Source organism: Bombus flavifrons, chromosome 4 (genome assembly GCF_040668555.2).
Source record: "Bombus flavifrons isolate JBK064 chromosome 4, iyBomFlav1_principal, whole genome shotgun sequence".
Classification (NCBI taxonomy): Eukaryota; Metazoa; Arthropoda; class Insecta; order Hymenoptera; family Apidae; genus Bombus; species Bombus flavifrons.
Window position 1 is genome coordinate 8,635,648 of NC_138445.1, and position 23,372 is coordinate 8,659,019.

A 23,372-nucleotide genomic window follows, 5' to 3' on the forward strand; every position below is an offset into this window, starting at 1 on the left:
TAATTATCTCGAATAAGACGATAACCTTTCACTAATGAGATTACATTCAATCGACCAACTACATACGAAGTTTCAATTTGTTGCGTTATCAAAATCTATCAAGAAAGAACAGCAAGCTGTAACGCGATTATTCCAATATTCTATTTATAGCACAATTTATGAATAGTATAATAAATACAGTTTGCAAAGTAGTACGATCTATTATCAAATTAATGATTTAAAAAGTGGAACATTTCTCTAATAAATGACCAGCTAGAATTATCTTTCGTCCGAAAACTTACTTACAAAAATTATTAATTTCACGAACTTGTGTATCGATGAATTAAATATATTGAAAGTCGATAGTCACATTGAATGACCATATTAAAAAATAACACAGGAGGATATAATCTATTAATGCCCCAATAAATTTTCTAAATACATTCCAGATAATTATCGAACGACCCTCGTACGTATTCTAAGCGCGGGTGAAAACTTCCTTCATTTCGTAAGCGTTTCACATCGAGTTATTATTTTCCAGCGAGTAACTAAAGTCAAAAGGGACACCGGCCAATATCAGGGAAGCCGTGGCCCCGTACTTTGGACATCGGCTAACACGTTTCAGTTGCAAAAGCCGATACACAATATCGCAAGAAAGTTAGTAGGCCAGTTATTGACACTGCCCAACCGCTTGCCATTATTACGAGCGTTCAGTCGAAATTCATGAATGTTCGATGCATTCGATTCCCTTGGTCCAAGATCCTACCGAAATTTTCCGTACAAACTTCCGCAAGATTTCAGCGATTTCGCTACTCGAGAGCCTCTTCTTCTCTGATGGAACTCGGGCGAAAAACTAACACCAATGATTATCACGGCTCTAAGACGTCATGATTTAACTAGAAACAGTTCTACCATACAGTTATATAGACGCATAATAAGTATTTTGTTAAAACAAGTTGTTAACAGGATACTTTGAAAAAATACATTGAACAGAAATTAAAAACAGAATATTATAAGGGTCATAAGGGTGATTTTTGACATGAACCGTTTAATTGATAATTACAATGGCTCTTACAGAACTTTGTTCTTTTTATATCCATAAAACGAGTGGAAATTTCATAATAATTTAAATATTTGACTAAACAATACTCGACGTCTATTACATACCTGCACACCTTTTTTTCAAAAAGCTTCTCGATAATATTATACCATTTACGAACAAATTCTTGCAATTTCTTTTCAGAATCGCAATGTGAGTTCAATAAAATTCAATAATATGAATTGGCTACAGACAGAGGGTAGATGAAACATTGCGTTAATGTGACATTAATCCTCAACGAGTCAAGATGGTCATCAAGCGAAATAAAGCGCTGAACGAACTTTTCCAAATCTGTGCATCAAAATTGATCCGGTACATTGTCCGGGATTTGAAGACACCAAACGGCTAGTTTCGCAACATCCCTCTCTTTTCAATATCTCGATGGTATTTTAATAATGTATAGAACGAAACCGGGCGAAACTATTCGATAGAGGGAGCACATCATCTTAAGATTGGAGTATTCTAAGTTCATCGTAAGGATCAGAAGCAGAAGATAGTGGTATAGTAGGTCAATTATCGGCACCTTTGGACCGCTGTTACGACGAGGTATGAGCATAGTTGCGAGAACCTCTTGTGCTGCAGTCAAGTCTCGTGCAATAATTTAGGGTACGCCGGATACCGATACTGGAGGGACTAACTCTCTCTCCTTGGCCCCCAAGAACAATATACGCTAACCACCTCGAATCTTATCCTTAATACCGTGGCTTAATGTACGCCGTTGTACATATATCGATCTTGAAGATCGGCCACTGGTTGGTATGCGCCAACAATCTCGTAAATTCGTGAGAAAGTTAATTAAACGACCCTCTGACCACTGGCTACCGTAAACGTATAGAGTCATTCGGTTATGTGAAAGATTAATGACGCGTAAAGCACTTGTGGGAGCGAGGTCGAAGAGCGTCAGGTATAACCGACACCGGACTCCTTGGAATTGATGGATTTTCGAAAAAATTAATCCCGAGTAAGAAGAAATCGTCAGGAACGAAATTTCATCCCTGTCGTCCCTTTCGTAGTTGATCTTTTAGATCAAAAAGTTTGGAATCGCATTTTGATATTCGTGGTTTCTAAAAATAAAACGTAACTGAATTTATTACGTAACGTGAATTTCATGACATTCGCTATCTCTATATAAAATTTATTGTACCAAATGTATTACAGATTCTATCAAATTACGTAGTTTAGAAAGAGTAAAGTTTCTTCGTGAAAAGGAATCATCGAAAAGCGAAATTCCATCAAGATGCAAATATCCTCTTCTGGGAAATTCCTATTAAAAAATCCAAGTATCCTCCACGAATAAAATTCCAAACACGCTCCTAAAATAACTGATGCTGTACTTTCGGGCGATACTGTACGAATTTCCTATTTCATGTAAGTATTAGGTTGTCCGAAATGTTTCTTTCGTTTTATAAGGAAATAATAGACGCACAATATTTATTGTTTTATATTAGTTTATTGAATTATGCACGAATATAATAATAGAAATTGAACGAAATGGATTACACGTAATTCAATAAAATAATATAAAACAGAAATTGTTGCTCATCTATTATCACCTTATGAAACGAGAGAAACTTTTCGGACAACCTAACATATATTAATGTCCATGATATCACGGTTCTCTTATATCTAAATTAATAAATAAATCATAACCGGTACGAGCTTTAATTATGACTATCCATAAGCTAAATATAGACGGAAGGAAAGCACGCGGCGTAACAACACTGAGTGCATTGCGAGGTTTGAATTCGTACGGGCAATAGGAATTGCTATTAACGCTGATGAACGGGCAACGGCTTAGCCCGATTCTTTTTTGCTGTCAATAAAGTTGGCCGGCTGACAATGAGAGCCAACGAACTCATATAGCTGGTAACTGACCGCGAAATTAACCTCACTTTAGAGAGGTATGCGTGCTAGCTCTGGTGCTACCACTTCGTGTTATTTATTAACTGCAACGGAGTCCACGAAAGTTGTTTAAATTGGGACAGATTGGCGTGACGTTCCTTGAAAAGACAAATAAACGGTTCGTGATAAGGTCTTTCTAGTTTATGAGACACGCGTCGCATCGTCATAGTGGTGGTTTCCTATCTCCACCGAGAGTCATCCGTTACGAATGTCACGTTGATCGTAGGATCAAATCACACGACTGTTAAAACTGTCGCAATGACGCAGCGTTAATGAGAAATACCGACGAGATTCAATTTTGTTAACTTCGCGAATCATGGGATTTAACTGGAGAAAAAAAACGATAAAAAAAGAAAAGGTATAAGAGAAAAGACTAAATAGTTTAATACAGCGTAGACGTTGAATTGAAATCATGACGACGACGTTTTCATGAGGATTTAAGGCAATGGTTTCGTAAGGCGCAGAGAAATCGGAATGTATAAGTCATTACGTTACGTCGAACAATCTAATTGACAACAAAATTAATGCAGTCAGAGCCCAATTTATTTGCCACTTTACTCGTGAAAGCTCCTGCTGACACTGGCCGGTTGCATTCGTTATTAGAGGCAGATACCTACGATAATGATTAATGTGAAAACCGGTTCCAACTGACCGTCTAGGAAAAAGGGGCCGAATATGGTCACTTTATACCCCACGCCAAAGTAATTCAAATTACCCGCGCCCCACGGGTTCCCTTCGTGCCACCTTCTTTAACGATGAATTTCGCAAGCTAGTTAATTACTTTTACAGACGGATCAGACAAACTACACTAGCTAACCGGATTTAATATCAAATTCATCGACTACGTATCGTGGTTTTTTAATACCACAGAGGGAATAATTTCAATTAGATAATCCTCGCTAATTTTGTCTTTTGTCGCAAGCTACACTTGACCATACTGGATTTCCACGTTTCACAAAGAAGTATGCTAAATTTATTTTAATGCCATAAAATTAATAACCATTCTGATATGTTTTTCGAGATGTGGATGAAACATGCCGCGTACTTAAGAAACTGACATTATTGTCAGATTTGCAATTTTCTTTTCGCATTTCCAACAAACACGTTTATTGAATATTACAATAACATTTTCTTGTTAGTTACGAAAACGTTTTAATCTTTTCGGTACTAAATTATGCTATCGTCGATCCTTTGCCGCAATTTTTATTCCAAGAACACGGAAGCTGTTCAAATAACACACACTCTGAATATTTTTTCTGATCGTTAGGACAGAAATGCATACGGTTCCAACGAGTAACGGTTCTAGGAAACGTAAATTCACATTATGTTAGCTTCTGCCACTAACTTTATTCGTACAGAACATGCAAAACGTTCTGCGCAAATTAATTATCACGGTAAATACGTTCAAAAATCCAACATTATGAATCAAACAAAGTGGAATGATGAAATTTTCTCTTTCTATAATTAAATATCGCTTCACTGAAATACTAAAAATGGTCACTTTAATCGTTCGCTGTTCGTATAAATTCCTACCATTTCTATGCACAACACCAGAAAAGGGTGACAAGAAGCAAAGTGATATTCCAAATGATTCATTACGAGCAACACGTCAACCACGAATTCAGGCACAAACATAATCCAGTGCGGTATAATTCAATAATCGCGTTCCCGTCTACGCGACTACTAAGATAGAACAGACAATTTCTGCGTTAATTAGAAAGGCCATTCTCCGCGGTGCTCTTAACGATCGTAATGCACAGTGTCAGAGATAGAAACGTCAGATGGAAGACGTCGACCAATCCATCACCGAGCCATTTACTATCTGTACGATTAGCCATGGAGCGTGGAAATTCATCAGAAAAAAAGGGGCTGCATCGGTTGCCTTGGTCGTTTAATTGAAGACCGTGTTACGAACGCTACTTTGCCCCGGCTGATATGCATAACGAGGTCATTTGGTTAAATACAGACAAAACAAGCCGATGGCCGTTTTCCTCTGAATCGCTTAACAAGAAACCACCCACTGCTTTGCATCGAAATTGTCTCTGACTTCGTGCTTACTGCAGTCTCCTATTGGCCCGAGGAAATCGTGCAAAATAGTCTCATCTCTTCCTCCCTTTGCTTTTTCTTCTTTTTCTTTCGCCTTTTGTTTTTGTTATGTTAATCCTGCCACGAGATACGATATTGCACGAGGAAGGTTGCGTTTAGCACTATTTAAAAATTACAGACAAGTAAAGTGTAAAACTTGTACCAAAGAAGTCAAAATGAAAGATATACGAAGATTAGAAGGAAATAATGTGATGAATGATATTCTACCTTTTAAAGGGAAACGGTTTTAGAATTCGATAATCAACTCTATGTTAACAAAACTATTCTTTCGTTTCATTGTGAGCTTAAATGTATCTTCGCACGCCTATCTTTGCGCGCTGCTGACCATTCAAATGATAATTTTTCGCTTAACTGTTTACAAGATTGTACAGACTCGTCGGTTACTTTTAAGAAAACCTATGTTTGTGGATCTAATAAGATGTTAGAATGACGTTGTAATCGAGAAATTAATAAATATATACTTGTCGTGAAGTCTATAAAATAGCCCTATAAGACAATAAAATTTCTGTGAAATACTTCCAGTTGATCATTTATACCACTCCAAACCAAATCTAGTTCGAAATAAATATTGAAATAAATGTAAAGAAAATTACATAATTGCATAAACTACTAGAGCAATCTCAAGGAAAAAGACACGCGACAATTTCAGGCGTACTAGTCTCTAACTATCCGTCATCAGACTGCTCTATACCGGCAAAGTACATCGCGGAGAATAAACAGATTAAGAAGAAGTTTCCCGCGTAAACAAGGAAATTCATTCGCTGTACTCCGGCGGCAGGATACGTCGTAGAGTTTCCGCGAGTATATCTCAGGACTCGATCAACCCTCGCGCTTGAAGACTTGAACTCGAATGTGCCTCTTCACAAATTTCCTTGTCAGACCCTATCCTACTCCTCCTTTCGCGCGTAAGGTCGGTTTCCTCCGTCAAACAGCAATGCATTTTGATAGCCCATTGTTAAAGGAACGACAAGAGAGAAGGAGAAGGGAACACAGAGCCCATCGAAAAGTTTCGGTGAGAGGGCGTTTCGGAATGGAGACATAACGGCGGAGTTTGCCTTATTCATGAGTTCCATGGTATCCAGCCATGGTATAACTGATGGAAGACGGGGTTGTAAGGCCACGATGGCCATGTAGCAAAGTTGTATCAACGAACGGCCTCAGTCCTCGCCGCGTAACGATGATAATATGCTACGTGCCTCGTGTCTGAAACGACAACTACCCGAACTGAATACACAGTCTCCTGTAATCATATATCCCCCTCCCCACCATGAACCCTTCTTGTTCGTCTGGCCTCGCCACCCAGTAGATGCCTCGACACCCACTTCGTACGAATCTTCACCATACCATGACCTTTTACGAGGCCACAATGCCCTCTCTCCATACTCTCGGCTTCACTGGCATCTCCTCTCTGTTGCTTCTTTACGAGCTCTCCATCGCCTCGTCGTCTGGCGAACCACGATGGCCAACAACGAGACCCGGCACACGCTACAGAAACTTGTTCGGTGATCCGTTCGTTAGCACTGAGAGAGCCAACGGTATATAACGGGGAGTACGGTCGATCGATCCTCGATTAGACCGAGAAATTGCTCGCACGGATACCTCCGATTCTTTTACACTCTGAATTCGCACACGCCAGACGTAGCCCCCTTCTCTCCGTGCAATTACACGCGCTTGCTTTTTAATGAATCGAATCCTTTGTGCGAAAGGACGATTAAATGAACCCTTCTTGGGGTGAAATCGAATTTGTAGAATTGTCGTGTCGATCTTGTAATGTATTGTGTATAGTGTGTAATGAATTGTGCAATTATCGATCATCGAGTAGGCTACGGATATTTATGCAAATTTATATTTTTATAGAAATTAAAGAAACGAGACCTGAGTAGACGATTGTTTTACTTATTGAATATTATATATTTTTGCATATTATGCATTTTGTGCATTTTAACAAATTTTGCGTAAATATAATACTTAGGGATCCGCAGTCTATTTATGTGAAAGTGATTGTTTGGGGAATGAATGGAAAATATAGGATACATGTATTCTTTTGGATAGAATGTACATTTAGTCGCAATTAAGTTGAGTACAGTTCATTTGTAACCTGTACTTGAGTTACGTTTAAACTATGCGCAGACTAAGCGTGGGTTAGATTAGATTGGATCTGAATCAGGACTAGGTTACTCGTTAAGCGAATACCAAGATTGCACATGTCTTAGACACACGGCTTTCGACTTACAAATTAGATTAGCTTTGATTCGAACCAGCTATACTAGCTATAGCTCCAGATATTGCATTACATCTGTTTCTTCAATGCTTTCTAAAAACTTTCTACGCGATACATTTACTAGTTGATAAATATTTCTCCTTCTTCCATGACTTATTCGTTCCAACGTTTAACAAAACGAAAATGTAGATGCACCAATATTACATCGATCCATATCGCTGGCAAGAAAAACTTTATACGTGAAATAATCAATTGAACAATCACGAGCAAACGGGAAACGAAAAAAAAGCGCATCGAAATCAGGAGGTTATCGCTACTACATATAACCCCGAACCGATATAATCGCGTTGTGCGTCCTCGTTTTATTTTATTAAAATCCTGGCCTCGTCCCTTTTTCTGTAAATTTGCTCAATAAAACGAGAACGCGTGAACGTGATCCTCACGGCGAAATTAATTCCCGTAGATTTTTCATTTTGAAGCGCGCGGAGATTTCAATAATAAACGGATTTATGTCGAGGAAAACGTGAATGCAGTATGTATGCCACGTGCGTTTGAATATTCCGAAACCCTGGAAGCCGCGTATCGGCCGTCTTTGATCGCATAAAATTCTCCTGGCCTCCTGAGAAAAATCGTTTCGTCGGAGCACCCGTGCCGCGTAGCAGCTGAAGCAACTCACAGAGAATAACAGCGTTTAGTAATTCGTATTCCGTTCCTGTCTAAGGATTTTTAGGACGTTCGCGGCGGTGGTTCGTTCTTAGTCACACGTCGGTAAGGGAATCGGTACGTGACATTAAGCAGTAATGCCACGTGGCACGACGTCCACACAGCACGGAACTTGAAATAGTATTACGGTTGGTCCCACGTCACGCTACTACCGCTTTTCTCTCCCTCTCTCTCTCTCTCTCTCTTTTTCTCTCTCTCTTTCTCTCCCGACTTGTCCACCTTCAAACAGCCTCATCCCGAATGTACAGTATAATATGTCACGGACCGCCTGACAAAGAGCGGCCGGGAACAGCGAGAAAGGGAATAAAGTTCCTTTACGTGAATTTTAATTGTCCGTTTGGTAACAAAAGAGAAATGAATACCAACGAAACAGAAGGTTAAAAAAAGATTGAAAAAAATAAACGTATGACCACTAGGCGAGAGATACAAACTGTCGATACCGCGCCTGATATCTTCTCCGCGATATTTTTCCCCCGCCCCCTTTTTTTATGCTATATGTATGTTTTATTTTCTCTTTCTTTCTCCCTCTCCTCTTTTTTTTTTTTATGTCACAGTTTAATTTATAGAGTGGATAACTCGAGCCTCTCGGACATACAATGACAAGTTCGAAACGCTCGAAAAACGGAGTGGAAGTTGTTTACTATAAAACGGGTTGGCCAACCTGTGTTTACTTTCGACGACCAAGAGAGGAAAAGTAGGAGGGAAAGAGGGAAAGAGAAAGAGAGAGAGGGGAAAAAAGTGAAAAATGGTTTTTCCAATATCGCTGAATGATCGCGTATACCGGCCCCGCGCGTGAAATTTATCTCGTTCCGCCGCGCGTCCGCAGCCTCAATAAATAGATCTCTCGATATTCACTCGATTTTAAATGTAAATAGACCAAAAATCACGAATGCTTCTCCACCCGATGGCAACGGAGCTCTTTGCGAATCTATGAACATACACGTTAAAATAGATACACATAATGTTCGCGACCTAAATAGACAGTCCCCTGTCGACCGCGTGTACCTTGCCTAATTTCCTAGCGACTGGCAAATATGTGCTTCTAATTACCATCGATATTAATTACATGTTTGCCGGCGCGAATCATTTTATTAGAGGGACGCGTGGAAACTCAAGTTGAATTTCCGCGTGACCGGGAACTGGGAACGCTCTGACTCCGTCGCTCTTTCTCTCTTTCTCTTTTCTGATCAGAGCAGAGGCAAAGCTAAAAAGCAGAAACTTCAAACGATCGCCCCTTTAATCGATTAAACGCGCGTGATTGCACGTGTCGAACGACCCTAATGAACGAACCACCACGCTTCTTTCTCTTCTTCTTGAAAAAAGGGATGAAAGGAAGAGAGGAAAAAATGGAAATCCGCAGTAGGCTGACGTTTCTACAATTTGTCAGGAATTCGTTCCAATTTTTTGCCGCCCTCAAAGAGACGCGAAACTACGGCGGAAAGATTAAAATTTTTTGAGAAAAAATGGTGCACACGCGTGTATGCAGTAGCTAGGTCGCGGAAATTGCGTGTGCATCGATGGAAGGCCAAAAAGGAACCGAGCTGAGTTGCATCCTTTGTAGAGAGCCGAGCAAATTCAAAAGATGCGGTTCGAGCTTTTGCAAACCTCATAAACCGGAGTCACATGAAACGCATCTTTTAAGTATTGAATTGTAAATAATACACCCGACTTCCTTTCGAATAACGTCAGAGCTGTCTCAAAGCAACTATTTTTATATCCATCGTCTGTTTTTTTTAAATTTCGCTCTCACAGCCACGATATCAAAAATCGGGATTCGGCAACGTATATTGTTTGAAAGAAATTTTAAATGAAATATTGCTTCCAAGTCACGTTGCTCTTTAATGCATTAATGAAAATGGTTATTTTAATCACAGAAATTAATTTATCATAGTACTGTAATATAAATATTTCAGCTTCACCACGTTGCGTAAAATCGTATCTAGATGGAATAATAATTAATAAAAAAAATATTAAAATTCCCTGTCAGAGCTACGATATTAAAGAAATATTAAAAAGAATTCAATAACGTAAATTATTCGAGAATGAATTAAAAAAATGTATATTGCGTTGGAACAACAAAGTCGATTCATAATGGAAGTGGTTATTCAATCAGAGAATATGAAAAATGTTTAAGGTGACAACAGGTTCCAGGAGGAACACTGGTATAACGAAAGTACCGGTGTAAGAGTGATTCTATTGTGTTTGGTGGTTTTGACTAAAGGTTTATTGCATGTGCCAACTTTGACAGAGGTCTTTATCCAACGAACGCGAGGCATTTATCGCGTTGCCCTCCGACAGTGTACAGTCTCTCCCGTTGCCTGAGCTTTTTAACAATGTCCTGAGCGACTTACGGGCCTGACCGCTTTAACTTACAATCAGTATTCGCTTTGAAGTAGCCCGCATACTTATCGCTTTGATTGACGTCCCCTTTTCGTGGTGCTACTAAGCGAGAAGCATATTTACATGAAAATAAATGCACCTTGTGCCGGGGTCTGGCCACGGGGTTACGTCACGGTAGAGGAAGGGAAAGAATGATCGAAACGAATTCGGCTTGAACCGCCGCGAAATTAAACCCAAACAATGAAAATGAATATTTCGCCGTTCCTCTGATCCTCATTCCACCGGCCCACCTACTAAAATTATTCAGTTTATATAATAAGATTTTTCAATCCTCTTTTTTGCCGTATTATTATTAGATTGTTGTGCATTCGTCGGATATTTAAATATTAAAAAATACATAAAATGAACATAATTTACAAAAATATATAAGATATTCCAATTAATCTACTATATTTAATAGATAAAACAAGTCTGTATTTAAATTCCACTCTTTTAATTATATTCGTAAAAATGTGAAATTGCATAGGTATTCGCAGTATATGTATTACGAAAAATACGAAGCACAGAGAAGAGGAAGCTTTAAACTATATGTATATTATTAAGAAATTGTTCTAACGGGATAAATTTCGTGATTCGACGTAAAACTCAGCAATAAACCGAAGGAGTAAACCGCACGAAATAGACCAATCATGATCTCTTATCAACGTCGATCTTTTGTAACGAGAACGAATAATATTGCTCATTTATTTTCCGTCTAACAATTTACCTGACACGACGATGAAACTGAAGAAACAAGTTTTCGCTTAAAACTGACTCGCAACAATGATTTAGACTCAACTGTCAGTTTGAATTTTTAATTCATTTAATTTACATCGAGTGTTAAAACGAAAAGTTGTAGTGGTACGAAGCTTTAAACGAAGATGTTCCACAGACAGTTATACAGGCGGTATTTTTATCTGGCGTGCAGAATCATGTAACGAATCGATTAAACGCGTTACGAAGTGAATCTGCATCCCGAAAAAGATACGTCGACGACTTAATATAAAGTGACACAACGTGTCCACTGTGTTATACAAAATAATAGAAAGTATCTGCTATGCACACCAATACTATTCGATCTTTAAATGATAATTTCAAATCTTTCAATCACAAATTATTTAACTGTTTGCCTTCTATCGTATAATAAATAAACAATTCATAAAAATATACAAAAATCGCTTACGAATCAATAAAATAAAACATTCTCGTAATCCTATGATTAGCTTCTGATGAAAACTACTTAGCCTACTCAGATTACTTAGATTATTTCTACTATCGTTAGTCCTCAACTATCCCATTAAATTATTGCATACTAAATATCGTTTCGTTAAAATACAGTATAAAAGTATCACAGTTTCCTTTCAAATGGAAATTTTTAATCAAAGTTGAACTTTCCGAATTAACACATCTCACAATATATCTTTTTATATCTATGCTTTAAAAATATTCCTTTATGCTATGTTTCAAAAATCGTCGTGTCTCTTACGCGGGTTTTAAAATCTCTAAAACAAGATTCCGTACGAATATTCTCTATAATATTGCTACTACTGCTACTATAGGAACAAAAGGAGTAAGAAGCATATCAAAGAAAATGAAAATTAATTCGTCGAGATATCGTTTCTCCAAATAATCTGATCGCAAGAAAATCAATACAACTGTTGGATCTCTCAACAAGAAAGAAGAAAGTAACATCGAGTATATCGTGGAACCGGAGAAAGACATTAACCGTTGAATAAACGTGTTGTCGCAGCACGGTCGCGAAAAAAGGTACAAAGAAGACGGTTATTATGATAGCCGGAAGGTTCGATCGAGTAAATAGCAGCAAACAAACTTATCGTGAAATCATGATTCGCGATCGTGTTTTGCACATAATAGCCGTCATAGCCGGCATACGACACTGAAAATAACGCGGAAAACCGCATGTAGAAACCGCTGGCCGGCCGACTGTGTATTGTCTGACAAATATAGTCGCGGCCATAGGACGCTGCACTTATATATTTACATATCATTCGCGTCGATCGCATTGTACGATACGTAGGCCATGGTGTTCGATGTTAATTTATAGCCGTTGATTTTATGATCGGCCAGTAGCAACTGGAAGCAAAAGTATTTCTAATCCGGTCGACTAACTACGCGTGCATGCAAACAGACGAACGATATTTATTTTGATTAAACGTTATATAGATAACGGAACAGATTTACTCGGCTAGCGAGCTTCATAAATCGTAGAACCACGAGGTCACTGGCATTATTAGCCAAATGTGTCATTTATTACCTGGACAGTCAAAATTCCACGGAATTACTACTAGACTACGGACCCTAAGAATTTTAAAAACGACAAAAGTGGTAGAGTTAGGGTAGAATGCAGTTGATTCATTTGACGCATTTCATAATATTCAGTACGCAAATTTTAGAAGCAATTCTCCATCTAGATCACGTCTTTTTAATTACTAGATTGTTCGTTATAGGTCGTTGTTCTTTTCAAGCACGTTATATCGAAGTACGCTCTTTTAAGCATTAAATGACATCGGAATCAGCAAAGTTGTAGATATTTTACAATAGAATATGATATAATGGGAATCGGTATCGGTCGAAATAATCGCGTGAACAATTCGCACTACCACGTTTTTTTCTTTTCTTTGAGCCTTGAACCACCGGTGAGGTTCGTGCATCGGATCCGATTCACGGTTTTAATTAAAATCACTGAAAAAGGAAAAGGTGAACGCTGACGTATGACGTCCGATGGAAACGAATAGCGTGCGTCGGTGACAGGCTATGGGACAGAATGGCGGCGCTTATCAATCGAAAAAATCAGATGCATCGAATTAAAAAAGGGATTGAAAGCTCGTGAAATCTGATGACACAGCCATTAGTCACGGTCCTTCCGAGAGGCATTAGCTCGGGCCTTGTTACACATCGAGCGAATTTCGGAAAGGTTCGACCGGTTCCAAGAGCGAAACATAAGCTCATACGTTCTGACGGCGATCGCATAAGTGTATCGCGTGTGGGTGTACACGTGCTGACACACAACTACACGAATATAGAGAGATACACGTACGAGAAAACACGAACGCGAGCTATCTAGGCTGAACCTTTCGAGGTTGACTTCTTGAGACACTGGAGCGGAAACACGAGACGTATAGCATGGGCTCCACGAGGCGAGTTAATCCCTTGAGACAACTGGGAGCCACGGTGTGGAATGGGAATACCAAGGGAAACCTGGTGGTGTATTCTCATTCGCTACTCGACAATGTTATTATTACGCTCCCTCGTCCGCATTACGCGGATAATTTATGTCGGTCTTTACGTATAGCGTAACGCGCGCAACTTGTCCTTTCCACGTGTATATGCGCATCCGTGCGCGTAATAAATGCATATAATACTCACCCATCGTTGTAATCATTCAGTCGCGTGATAAACACTCGGATGTTTCGCCAACCACCATCCCCTGCGTGTCTCTTCTCTTTCTTCCATGTGCATCCAGGAGAACATCTTGGAATCATTCGCATTAGATTCGCATTATAATTCTGCGTCGTTTCGCTAACTCGATACTAAGCTCTATTCGCGTCCACTGTGCTCTCCGAAACGAATTAATCTTGTCCGGAAGGCACTCTGAAATTTTATATTGCAAAGGAAGAAAGTGAGTAATCATTGCGGAGAAGGAAGGTGAAATTTCGAAGAAGAGAGGAATATTTGCGGAAAGGCGGGATAGAAGAATTCATTGTTATTCGAGTCCTTATTCCGCGTTTACCTATCATTACCCGGAATCATGTACGTACCACCACTACAAGTACGGATAATTAAAATTCTTCAAGCGTAACTCACCCGTGAAACGAGCCCTTTCCATCTTTTCGTTTATTATCCATACTCCCTTTGATTCACTTCGCACGAGCGAATTTATTCTAACTTGCTCCGCCATGGCATCTATACGTAACACGCGTCTATTTGCGAACGCCACGATAATTCTTATACAGGGAGCAGTCGCTGACTGGCACCACGCGATATTATTTCATGTGTTTAGGCGTCAACAGGATCATAAATAGCTACGTAGGACGTATATAGCAGCCCTTGTTTACATCAACTGTGCGTTTACCGCGAATCGAGCTATGAGAATCAACGATTCCCCCCTTCCACTTATTTCTCCATCTTTGTATTATATTATACAACAACACGGGAAATACGTTTCGTATTACGGTAAGTCTCAACGCGAACAAAAGATCGCTACTACTTCCGTATAACGTGATTCAGAAAATAACAATGACAGTGAAATATATGTTTGTTTTGAGAATATGTAATATTTAAAGAAACATTTGCAAATGCACTGAAATAAAAAATGATGTACGTTAATAATGGTTCCTCTAAATTAAGGGATTTTTAACGATAAAAAGTTTTTATAAAACTTATAAAATTAGCAAAGTTAAGAAGCTTCAAACTAATTTAATTCAAATCTGACTGTGACTTCAAAATACCAGTTGAATTTTGATTCATATCAGATTGATCGAAAGATCTTATAAACTCAATTTAAGAACTCAAAATATATCGAGCAAAAGGTTTCTCATTTCCCAAGAGATTCTGAGTTACCATTCTATTGGAAGTTTCTCTCCGTTAAAGATTCAAAATACATCTACCAAAAATTTCATTTTCTCAAAGATCCTCAATTTTCCATTCCAAATTAGATGTCCTCACCCTAATAAAATTGCACGTTCCAAAATCCCTGTTCTCGAAAGTCCACTTCTAATAACAAAAAGAAAAAAAAGAAAGAAATGTCACCTCTAGAAATAAATCATCCAGAATAAGTAAACAATAGAAACAACAAAAATTGCATTCGCTCTCCAAATTCGCATGATCCATTAATTCGCGGAAATTCAAAGTACAATTATTGAATGACGACCCACTCAAATCAAGGGTTAAGTATCCCATTAACCCAAGGTTGCAAGTCGCAACAAAGCGTTTTCAAACGCGATCCACGGAGATCGAGGCAATTTCTTAACAGCCTGTTGCGAATATTTCATTCTACAAAGTATCCATTGCAATCAATCATGGATAAATTAGAGGTGACTCGATAAACAATTTAGAATCGAGGCAAACGACTTTTCCAGCGAAAAGCGCGCATTTCTCAGCCGATTCTCCATCTGGCAAGAACCGCGAGAGCTAACCGGTGCTTTTCGTAGCCGTATAATTCGCCCGTGTTGAATGTAAATTTATCCCCCCCCCCCTCCCTCCCAAGGGGTTATACTGTCCTCGTCTACGGCTCTGTGCTCGCGTGACTATGACCACGACCACGAGCGAATTTATACTGAAACCACCAAAACGTGACAACGAGCGGGAAACGTTGTTGACGACTGGTCGTGGAGGAGGGCAACCGGGGAAAGAGACGAGTCTTAAATTCACATTAAACATTCATCGGGATAGAGCTCGCTGACAGCAGGCCGATGGAACGGAGATACGGGCATTCCTGATCGAGCTAATGCGATACTGAAAACTGGTCGAGGTCTTTCGAGCTCTGTCGGACTTTTTCTTTTGTTCGGCTTCCCTCTAACCTCGAACGCTTGTTTTCACGTGACTCGATCAAAAAATTCTTTTCGTTCGTGGAGAATAAAAACCAGACTCGTTAAAAATATATTTATTTCATTATAGGCTGCCTGGCTTTCGCGAACACGTACGCTCCTGCGTTATCACTTTTTCTATGGACTAAAAACGCGGATAAAATGTAAATGGTAGAACAGGGTAGCTTTTTGCAGAACTGTACCAACGTTGTTAGTTGAAATTTTACGAGCTAGCAGTGCTAACAAATTCTTTCACATAAGAGTGACGAGTTTGCTAATACAGTGAAATTTTATAAAATTCCTATTGGATATAAAGTTGTGGGCATTTTTTGTTCAAGCACCAAGTTTGGTTCTGCAACTTATCCCAACGAATATATAATTGTAGACCTTATTGAGTAACAATGGAAAAGTGGAAACTACGATTTATTCACTATTCAAAAATATTCAACTTCACAAAGTGGATAGGAACAGGTACTTGGTAGTTTTGGAGTATTTAAATTTAAGGCATCTTTAAACAACGAGATATAAAAAAATTGCTCTGAAATTACCCTATAAATACAAGCGTCTCTTTGTTGTACAGAATATTTGAAAACTGGTTAGCGAGAAAAAGAATCGAATAAAGATCCAGAGAGACACGCGATATTATGAAATTTTCGGGCCAACAATTTAGGAAGAACTGTAAAGGGTAGGAAATATTTTACGGAGAAATGGAAATTGAAGTACCGACTGAATAGAGGTCTTCCTCTGGAATACTGGTATTAAAAACTGGCATCCCTTCGTGAATTTATCTACGCACGATGTCCGCCGCGTGTAATTGATACGAACCGATGTTTCAACAAAAATACCAAATAGCTAGCAATCCCTTTGGATACCTGCATGATTGAACATTCGATATCGCTTTCCACTGCTAAAATCACTCGAAATGCAATGTGCATTGATATTTCCATTCGGTTACAAATATTTCTCCGAAATCAAACGTATATATACACGTAAACGTGAAAGTATACCTGTATCAAAAGTATTTGCACAGATCACTTTTCCTTGTCAAATGTGATTCTATGCTCGATCTTTTTGTAAAATATAATTTTTAATCTTTCACTAAAAAATAATTGTTATAACGATCTCAAGCCTTGAAATCATTACGTGAAATCTATCCTCTGAATAACTGTAATAAAGACACGAAATTTCTGTTTCTATCGCGATTCCTGCATCCCTTTTACGTTTCCTCTTTGTAGCGTAGTGTATCGACCTTAGAATAACTTTATGCTAATAATTTTATATCTCGCCATTCAAAACTTATAATTTATGACGAAATTGGATAAAGGAATCCTATGTTCCACAGAATTACACAGAATTTTACAGGAAAGTGTAATCTGTGCTCAATACTTTCGTTCGTCGGCGTGTTTGACACATTGGAAACGCGTTCGGCGCGAGAACGATATAAGAGAGAAACTCCGTGATAAAAACGTTCCATGGCAACCATCTCGAAATTAAAACCGCGCGTTAGCTTGAAAGCGATTATAAGTACACCTGGAACGTAATAACAGCGATCAACATCTTGAGGGAAAGTAATTCTTGATATGGACGAACGGATAAGAAACGACTCGGTTCATATATTATTCGTAGCCGTAACGTGTTCAGAAACGATCCAACGATGTTGGTAAAGCTCACGTCCATGACGACTGAAGCGTGTAATGATGAGATGTGAGCTATCATAAGAGTGTAATATCAAGGCTCGGATACGTGGCGACAAATATCACGTGCAGCAGACACAAAGAACGCGAGAAAGACGAGCAAAACAGGCCGAACGGTTCAGATGGATAAACTCGTTGCACAGATCGTTTAGCGCATCGCCCGCGGCTTTTTCTGATTGCTTCTCTGCCTTCTTCAGCCGTGATATTATACCGAGCAATTGAATTTCTTACACCCCACTAAGTACTCAACGCTCCCAACCGTTTCCATCCTTCCTCCTCTAGATCATTTCTCTCTCTCTCTCTCTCTCTCTCTCTCTCTCTCTCTCTCTCTCTCTCCCTCCTTCCCTCCCTCCCTCCCTCCCTCTCTCTTTCTTTCTTTCTCGCTTCTCCCTTTTCCCATACATTGCACCCATTGAATTTAAGCAATCGAAATTTTAGAGCCGCTAGCCAGTGTCGATATCCAGCCACACAAACGAGAATTGGAAGTAATTTCGAGGCCAACCAAGAGAAAATAAAAATCACGACTTAACCTTTAGGTCTTAAGGTCCTCGATCTTATTACGTACCGTCTTTAAAGCTTGATCCACGTGTGCGATCGAGATGTTGCCCGGCTTAACAGCTTGATCTGCGAAAACTGATGAACATGTGGCTATTACTGTTTTTTTGTACGATTCGAGAGTTTATTGAGAATCTTCCACGAATCTTATTTTTAAATTCTCCTTTCGCATATCTGTACAAGCGAACGAATTATTTCGGCACGATATGTCGTTCATTAGATGAAATGTATCTCAAGTATGTTTTCATTGAAACGTGAAGTATCTTATCCACGAACTAAATCATATAATAATGTATACGCAGTACATACATATATACTATATGTTAAACCTGTGTATATAATACAAGTTATTACTCACAGCTGACATGTCATCTGAACTAAAATTTTATTGCTTTCCATATAATAAAAGGAACTGAGAATAGTTCCTACTCGCGCAAGATTCTTTCGTCCACGATTTAACAGCACGAAAATGTATACTCTTCACCGAGCTAAAAGAACAACTGTTCAAACGTGACACGTACAGCATAATGCCCCGTTATAAAATTGATCCTTTAAATACATCATGGACCGAAGTGTCTCTCCCCTAGAAGCGTTAATCGCGCCTCGAGAATCTCGTATCCCATGGAAGAACGCACAAAAATAGTAACGCTCGTTTTCGTCGGGGACCGTGGCGATGTTTCTTCGTGCTGGAACGCCGACAAATCGCTCGCAACGTGTTGTTAATCGCGCGAAGAGCGGCCGGTTTAAAATTTAGGACCGCTCCAAGAATATCTTATAGTTTTCGAGGTCGTCCCGTTTAATCGTCGTCTCCAGTCTTCTCACGGAAACGATTCTTAATTGGCTCGCATCAAGAATTCACTCGATAATTGCGAGGAATATCCCGATACGACGAAATTTCCAGAAATAAAGTAATCTATAAACGCCAGTTACAATCGAGAACGAACATCGAGCAAACTCTTTGCTTTTCGATGAGTAGAAGTTATATAAAGAGTTCATAGAAGTTATATAGGGAGTTCGTTGTATAGACTTCGTAGAAAATTGAGATGGACGCAAATTTCGGCAAATGTAAGTAACTTAAATATTGCTGATAACCGAATTTGGCAAATTACAAGACAAATTACTTAACTCGACTCGTCGAATAACCCTACCTTCTTCTACCTGAAAATATTCAACTTCACTATATATCTTGATCCTTGCAATTGGTCGCGAGATTCATTCCAAAAACACGATTCTCAGAGATCGTTTTGAAAATAGAGTTTCAGTCGAAAAAAGGATTTCCGTCGCGCACGTGTGTCACTTCCTTTACTGCTTTTTAATTAGCTTTTTCCTCGAACCTAACGAGCGCACCTATAAGCCATCGAGTCTCAGGGTGTACGTCGAAAGTGAGTCCGTAGAATCGTCCCGGAACTATTTTTAAATGCGTTCCCTTGCACAACATGGCGCCTATTTATTTTCCCCGCTAAAAGCAGTCACCTTTCTCTTGGCTCGAGCACGTCTGTCATTTCGATCCTCTTTCTCCTTCGTTCTCTCCCCTGTCCCTTTAAGTTCAAGGTAATCGAGCCTCGTGTGTATTTACGCCCGTCTCCGCTATAATTTATTGGTTTGCACTTTTCGGCCAGGGAAACGTTTCACGAGTCGTCGATCCCCCTAGAATCTCCCCTTCTTTTGCTGGTGGCGATCGCTTCTTATTTGAAAACTGGAGCTTTGATGTTCCGGTGTACATCAACACGAACGTCACATGAGCTTACGCAAAGACTGCTATTTTATTAACTGCGACGTTGTGATAACAAACTGTGACCAGCGAATGGTTTATTGCTTCCTTCGTTATTGGGTGTCTCTTCTTTTGGTGGCATCTTTGGAAACGTTTCCAGCGAAATAATGTTTGTAAAAATTTTGCGAAATATCTCTTCTTCCTTTATCTTTTCCTTTTTTCTTCTTCTTATCATATTTCCCTCTTTGCATTTGCTCTTTTTCCATTTTTTCTTTGTTCTTTTCCTTTCCTTCTGACCTTCCCTTCCATCCCTGACCTTTCACCGATATTCGCTTTTACATGATAACACCGATAAAATGACGTTTTGACAAACAGTTTGTGACATTTGCACAAAGATCGAATATCCAAATTTTTGTCCAATCTTTTTGAGATATTCCACGTTATATTGCTCCGAATTCTAACTTTATCTCCTACTGTAATTGGACGTACAATAGAAGAATAAAATTGACAGTGCGTGATTCGAAATGAACATCCCGTATATCACGGAACATCCTAATACATCCACGTTCTATTATAATTCAATGCATAAGAGAAGAATAAAATTGATAGCACGTGATTCAAAACAAACCGTAAACTTACTACGTGAACCACTGGGAACAGCTTTTAGAAACAATCTAGTTTCGCGCATTCCCGGATCCTACCGCGTACCTGCAAACTACCCTCTATAAGCGAATGGGGGTTGAAAGTTGAACGCTATACTCGGTGAACTTTCGCGAGTATCAGAAATTCATTTGTCTGACATAAAGTTTCGAATATAATTACTTTCAATTAACGCACGACAAACCTGTAAATTTATCTCGACTCGACTCAATTAGATCCTCGTTAGCAGCCCGCGCCACTCGCTTCGTGCTCGTGTTATCGTATCATTTAACTGAAATAAATTTCACTGAAACATCATTCCTAATCTCGTTCCAACAATTGATTTTACTAATTTAATGTACGTTCGTTTATAATGTATGAACAACACGGATGAAAAAGAATACGGCGAATCACAAGCTCCTTTTTTATAGAAAAGCAACTTTAAAATTCAACGTGTCGTCAACCAATTTCACGTCATAATTATTCACTTCTTCGTTATTTATTTGATATTTACATTTACGATAGGTATCTTGTAACTTTTGTATACAGTTTTTAATTCATTTCAAATTTTACCAATACGCGCAATCATGACGATCATATCTCATTACAGTGCTAATGAAATTTTAAAGTGTCTTGTATAATATACAGAATATATTCATGAAAACTGTCCAAATACTTTTGCGAACCACTGTGTGTGCACATGTCTCCGTCCCGTGCAAACCTTGACGACAGATACGATAAGCTTCATCGTCGGTATTTTTAACGAATGATATCACGACTTTTTCCCAACTCACGAAGGGATGGTGATGTTACATTAAAGTTTCACCTACATGAAGAAGCCCCCGATGTTCATCCCTGTTCTGATCGGCTTACCTCGCGTGTTACAACGACGCCTGTATATAATCGAAGACGACCGGAGAAAGTTTTAGGTGCAATATGGCTTTCGTCACTGCGGAGAGACACGCTAGTTGACAAATGAGAGCCGGTGACGTAGCCTCACGCTACGAAGCCGCTAATTGGATGCGTATTATTAACAAGATGCCGCGAAACGCTTCTCGCTTGTAACTTGTAACAGTACGAGAAGACGGATACGTTCCCCTAATTACCTTGCTGCTTTTACTTGTTAACCGGTGGATGAAGAGCCGCGGTTAAACTGAATCCATTAGCGATAAATCACGCCGCTTCGCCGATAACAATCGGAAACGAACGTCCTTTACGGTTGCACGAATTTATTATCATCGCGATAGGGGCCTCCGATATAGTGGCACCTGTACGCGACGAAACTCGTCCAGACTTTTACTCGTCCAACGCAAACAGCCCGAAGCAGTCTGTGTTTTTAAAAAAGGTCCTCTCTGTATCTATAAAGAATTCTAACGAGTAAATAAATAAGTACGTGTGGACTAATTTCTCTTGGAATCGCGATACGGTACGATATATATGTTGTATATAGCGAGGTAGGATTATTCGAGACACCTAAAGTTCAATATCTTAAAATTTTATCTTCAACTTTGCGCAGAATACTCAAATTCGTTGTATATTACGGGACACCATTGAACAAGAAGAGAACGTTCAAAAATGAAGTAGGATACACCCGCTATTGTTTCATGATAACTGCAACTGAGAGTATTATTTATTGAACAAACCTTTTCCCTTTTGTTAGGTAGAAGTTAGTGCAGTCAATGTTCGTATACGTTATACGTGCGCATTTCACTGTTTACCACGCCATTCTGTTTCCAATTTGTTCGGAATCTGTTTCCAAACATGGATCGCTTAAAGATTGTTGGTAATCGAATTTGACGAATTACAAGGCAAATTGCTTAGCTTGACTGAAATATCAATCTGACTCAAATTACCCTACTTAAGATGAAACAATGTTCGGCCTTATCTCTCCGTACAGGGGACTATTATCATCGTGATGGTCCGGAAATGAAGCGATTAATATTGTAAAATCGATAGACCAGAGCGATTCTCGTCGCAACACAGTCGACCGCAAAACACGCGCTCCAGTATGAAAACGATCGGTGAAATTTTCATGAGACCCTTCGCTATCACGAGGGACACCAACGTAGCTTTCACCAACCCCTTTACTCCTTCTCGTCGAGTAGAAATATGCGCGGAGAATTTTCGCGATTGCGCGCACAGGACCACAGGAGGACCAGGTCTTTGGTCATGCCTAATAAACGTTCGACCATCCCCATCGCGTATTCCTGGCATTCCATACGACGAAGTCGAGGGAATTCCCGGATTCCACGTGTTTCCTCCTCTGCCTTTAACTCGGTAACGGTTTCGTGTCTCCAAGAATTGGTTGAAAGAAACGAAAGGAACAGAAGCAGAGAGTGAGAGAAAGAAAGTCGACATCCAGTTCACGGTTAAGGGGAAAGAAGGAAGAAAAAATACGAAACGACGTCGCTAGATTACACACCTTTGGCTCGGTTGCTTGGTTGGGAAGAGGCGTGCGAAGATGGAGACAGAGGGAGGGTTAAAGCACGCCGACAGAAATCGTCTGAAGTCTTCCGACGAGAGGGGCTGATTCGTGTCGGTCATTCGGGGTGTGAAAGTAAAGATAAGGCCTTCGCTGGATTTAACTCAGAGCCGTAAATTTTTACGACAACTACTCCATGTCAATGTTTCACGAAATTCCTGAACCACCAGGCAAAAAATCAAACGAGCCCATCTCAGAGATTTTCGACGCTTCCAAGACCCCCTTTACAGATTCTTATCAACGAAGATCCGCGATTATCTCGTTTATTATGCAGAACGTCCATCTAATTTTCGCGGTTCTGTCGTCAACGATCGATCGAGAGACGGAGGTATGCGT

General features: G+C 39.4%; 1 long non-coding RNA gene across 3 annotated transcripts in view; it reads right to left on the bottom strand.

Moving 5' to 3' along the window:
- Nucleotides 1-23,372, bottom strand: part of LOC138178842 (uncharacterized) — a 170,230-nt gene that overhangs the window by 126,256 nt on the left and 20,602 nt on the right. For all 3 annotated transcript variants that reach the window (XR_011172825.1, XR_011172824.1, XR_011172826.1), the window contains exon 3: nt 13,797-14,021. This is a non-coding gene — a long non-coding RNA (uncharacterized LOC138178842). The remainder of the gene's footprint in view (nt 1-13,796; nt 14,022-23,372) is intronic.